The sequence below is a fragment of the Podarcis muralis genome, chromosome 10, assembly GCF_964188315.1.
Source record: "Podarcis muralis chromosome 10, rPodMur119.hap1.1, whole genome shotgun sequence".
Lineage (NCBI taxonomy): Eukaryota > Metazoa > Chordata > Lepidosauria > Squamata > Lacertidae > Podarcis > Podarcis muralis.
In genome coordinates this window covers 32561845-32566977 of record NC_135664.1, presented here as the reverse complement: position 1 = coordinate 32566977, position 5133 = coordinate 32561845, and positions in this window count along the sequence as shown.

Genomic DNA, 5133 nt, shown 5'->3' with positions numbered 1-5133 from the left:
ATTTGCTGTTGCTTGAGGCTCAGCTCCTTTCATCAGCTTCTGCTGGTGGCCCTATCTGGACAGGGATAGCCTAACTACTGTCATATACACTCTAGCAACCTCTAGGTTACACTCCTACCTTGGAAGTCAAACAGCTTGACTCATGAACGTCGCAAACCCGGACGGGACGGTTCCGGTTTGCAAACCCTTTTTGGAAGCTGAACGTCCAACGGGGCTTCCTCAGTTTCCAATTGGCTGCTGTGAGATACACAGGAGTCAAGAATAAGTACTGCATTCAGGTTTCATAGAAACATACTGCTGCTTTGGGATGTAAATCAAGAATTGTTGAATTGTAAGGGATCCCAAGGGTCATCTAGCCCAACTCTCTAATTGTGGTGCTCAGTTGTGTATACCCAGCTTCCTCAGAAGGTTCAACTGGTGCTACCCAGAGATGAAGACTCTATGACTAATTCTGCGAGTGCTCAGCTACTAACAGCATTTGATAGCTGCACATGGTAGCAGTAGGATTTATCTCATGCATTTTCCCTAAGTGCACTTTGGTTATCTAAATTTCCCCTATTAGATATATCAATGCTCTTAAAACCTAATGAGACAGCAAAGACTGCCTACCCCCACATTTGCTATGATACACATAGCTCAAGACGTTAACAAAAAAAACAAAAAACAAAAAAACCACCTTAAAAAACCACCTGTTTTTGTTTCCTAGCACTATCATTGCTGGTAGTTTGGAGGAAATTCTTCACCAAATTGTTATCTGCTCTTTGTTGCCTATATGCCTACCTAAAAAAACCTTATTTGTAGTTTTACTAATATAATTCTATCCCTTTCATGTGTACAAATAAAGTCATTTTGTTATGCCATCTAGACCTATGTAATATTCCTCTCTTTCTATTGTTTTTAATGTCCTGTTAAATCTACAGGAGTGATGGAACACATTTACTACTCTGTTCACCTAGTGAAAGGTGAACATGTAATGCATGTCTTATTTTTATTTTGATAAATTTTCAATTGAAGGAATGGGTTTCCCAAAACCCAAAAAACTGACTGTGCAGGCAGTTTTAAACTGCACCAAAATCCCTATTTTTCCTTAGCTAAAATGCATAAACTTGAGCCATTGAGGAAATCCATAACAAGAACAAAGCTCTCTCCCTTATCAGTCCGTGGCGGCAATGAGTGACCTTGCCAAGTTCCAGAACAGCAGGGATGATGCGTGTGTGCCTTATGTGCTGACCACAAAGACTCGCAGACGCACGTCTGGGAATAACGCCAAAGCGTGTTCCCGGAGATGGTGACCTGCGTCCCAGATAAGAGTAGGAAGAGGAAGATCCTTTTATGGTCAGAAGTACAGGAAGAAAGATCCTTTTATGGTTGAGAGTACCATAAAATGCGATGTGATATTAATAACCCTTCACCCCAGATAGAAACAAGATCGTCGCGTTTCTATGAATCACAGGCAGGACTTTAAGAACTATGTGGGACAGAGTATAAGGAAAAGAGACGGCAGAACGGTGAGAAAGGAAGAAAATTTTTATGACGCAGTTAAGAAATGGCGTCTCGCCATGACAGGTTTACCGAGGAAGAAGGACTGGGGGAGGAGAATCAGGATTGTTTGAAAGAGAAGGAATGTTGGAATGTAAGTTTGACCTGACAGAACCCCCAGACTCATTTGTTATTTGGTAAGCCTGAGAAAAATAAAGGACAGATCGGAGATTAACTTTGTTTATGGAAGCGTTGTACAGAGGCTGTCCCGGATCGATATGATTTTTGGAAAACTACAAAACCCACATAGAATGCCTGCTGTTATCCTGCTTGTGAAAATCATCAGAGATTGCAAAGAAAGGAAATTTATGATAACAACAAGAAGAGAAAAGAAGTAACAAAGGACTTTCCGGATCAAACTGGAGAGAACTGTCTAATTAATGCAGTAAGATAAGTGATGCTGCTTTGGACTCGAGTTGAGCTTGATGTATGGGTACCCCCAACAAAATTTAAAATTTGGCTGTATAATTTGGAATCAATGTGATAATGTGATGTGATTGGCCTGTTAATAAAAATTATTTTTTTAAAAAAAGAGAGTACCATAAAATGCTCCCCCCTGTGGAAGTGCCATGGTCTGATCACTACGCTCTGAAAGCCAAGATTGACTTCCCGCTCCTCCCCTGCTCGGGTGGCGAACCTACTTGGGCTCGTCCGCGAAAACAGATGGATCCTGATAGATTCCGACAAGCCTTGCGGGACCCTCTCCTCCTGGCGACTCATTAGATGACCTTGTTGAGGAGTGGAATAACCGGCTCTTGGCAGCCATTGATGAGATCGCGCCTAAGCGCCCTCTGCGACCCCATTGAAACCGGCCCCCTTGGTTTACTGAGGAGCTCCGGAAAATGAAGCGGGATCTCAGACGGCTAGAGCAAGTATGGCGACGGACTCGTGACGGAGCCTCAATAACATCTTATAGGATGCTTATGAAAGCCTATGAGATGGCTATGAAAGCTGCTAAGAAATCTTACTTTGCAGCTTCCATTGCATCTGCTAGCTCTCGCCCGGCACAACTTTTTAGAATAATTAGGTCAATAACGTCCTTAGGAGGACAACCAAATTTAAGCACAAATTCGACCCACAGCTGGGAGGCATTCACGAGCTTTTTTGCGGAGAAAGTCCTGTTGCTCCGCCGTGACCTCCCTGCCAATTTAGATACAGTGACTGAACTGGAGGCCCCTCGACTGACTTCAGGTCCAGTGCTGGACCATTTCGATCAGATACTCCCTGCTGATGTGGATAGATTCCTCCAAGTTGGTAGGCCCACTACCTGCCTCCTTGATCCGTGCCCATCTTGGCTGATTAGGGAGTGTCCAGATGTTGCGCGGACCCCCCTGGTTGAAATTATCAATTTGTCCCTTGACACGGGGACATTCCCAGGGGAACTGAAGGAAGCAGTAGTGTGTCCACTCTTAAAGAAAACTTCATTAGATCCCTTAGACCTATCCAATTACCGCCCAGTTTCAAATCTTCCATATCTGGGTAAGGTAATTGAGAGAGCGGTTGCTGAACAGCTTGGTAGGTTTCTGGAGGAAACATCGGCTTTAGATCCATTTCAGTCCGGTTTCCGTCCTGGTTTTGGGACCGAGATGGCTCTGGTTGCCCTCACAGATGATCTCTGTAGACAACTGGATCGAGGCGGGTCAGGACTGCTGATCCTTTTAGATTTGTCAGCAGCCTTTGACATGGTCGATCATGATCTTCTGGACCACCACCTTGCAGACGTGAGGATACAGGGCATAGCCCGTAACTGGCTGTGCTCTTTTATCTCTGGTCGGGGACAGAGGGTGGCACTAGGAAGGGAAATGTCGTCGCGCCATTCCTTGGTGTGTGGAGTGCCGCAGGGCGCAATTCTCTCCCTGACGCTTTTTAACATCTTTATGTGCCCCCTTGCCCAGATTATCCGGAGCTTTGGGCTGGGCTGTCACCAATATGCTGATGACACTCAGCTCTATCTGCTGATGGATGGCCACACTGACTCGGCCCCGAACACACTGACCAGATGCTTGGAAGCTGTGGCTGGTTTCGTGGGAGCCGATTGAAACTAAATCCTTTGAAGACAAGAGGTCCTATGGCTGGGTCGGGATGGCATGGGGATGAGGGACCAACTCCCTTCTCTTGCGGGGGCCCAATTAGTGTCATTGCCTTCCATTAAGAGTTTGGGTGTAATCCTTGACGCCTCCCTTTCCATGGAGGTGCAAGTTACAGCAACAGCCAAGACGACATTTTTCCACCTTCGCCGCATCAAGCAGTTGGTCCCTTACCTCTCCCGCCCCGACCACAGTGATCCATGCGATGGTCATCGCCAGGCTTGACTACTGTAATTCGCTCTACGCAGGGCTGCCCTTGAAGCTGACCCAGAAACTCCAGAGGGTGCAGAATGCTGCAGCGAGGCTCCTCACGGGGTCTCTGCCACGGGAGCATATTCACCCAGTGCTTTTCAAACTGCACTGGCTCCCGGTAAAGTACAGGGGCAGATTTAAGGTGCTGGTTTTGACCTTTAAAGCCCTTCACGGCCTAGGACCCTCGTACCTACGGGACCGCCTCTCCCGGTATGCCCCACGGAGAGCCTCAAGGTCCATAAATAGCAACACCCTAGTGGTCCCGGGCCCTAAGGAAGTTAGATTGGCTTCAACCAGAGCCAGGGCCTTTTCAACTCTGGCTCCGGCCTGGTGGAACGCTCTGCCTCATGAGACCAGGGCCCTGCAGGATCTGATTTCTTTCCGCAGGGCCTGTAAGACAGAGTTGTTCCGCCTGGCCTTTGGCTTGGAGCCAATTTGATTCCCTCCCTCCCTCCCTTTCTTTCTTTTTTCCTTTCCTTCTCCTCCTGCGATGAGGCTACATTTTAATATTTTAATGTATTTTAATTTTGTTTTTAAGTTGTAATCATTCAATTTGTTTTTATTATTGCTTGTAAGCCGCTCTGAGCCCGGCCTTGGCTGGGGAGGGCGGGGTATAAATAAAAATTATTATTATTATTATTATTATTACTACCAGAGTAGGAACATATGTGATGTCAACCTGCGTACGTAGGCTGACATGGTTGGGCTCCTAGGGGAGGAGTGAAAGGGTGCCTGGAGGATATATAAACTGCATAAAACCTGTCATTTCTTTGGACTTGATCACACAAGTGCCTTCTGCTATCCAGAGAGCAGAATAAACTCTTTCTTTGAACCAACTCGGTGTCATTTGACTTCCTTCCTCCTGTCCCGGAGCAACGCAGACCCAATCAGTGAACTCCAATAAGGCTACACAATCAACTTGTTCTTAGTGTTTGGTAAGCTGCTTAGGTCTTTGTTGATTTGGTATATATTACCAACAGCTGAGGCTTTCCCATTCCAGCAGTTAAATAGCAGTCAAGTTGACTGTTTCTATACAGCAGCAGAAGCTGATGAAGACTAAAAACTGTCACTAATAGGTACCATAACCTGCGACTGTTTCCATTTTCTCTCTCAAGCTACTTTGTTCAACAGGTGTCATTTTTCATTCCTAGTAAGAACCGCTTCATATTTCACAACCACAATCTTATTAAATACTGTACACTTTAATTGTTTAAAACGCCATATACTTTGCATAAACATAATACACAAGGCAGAC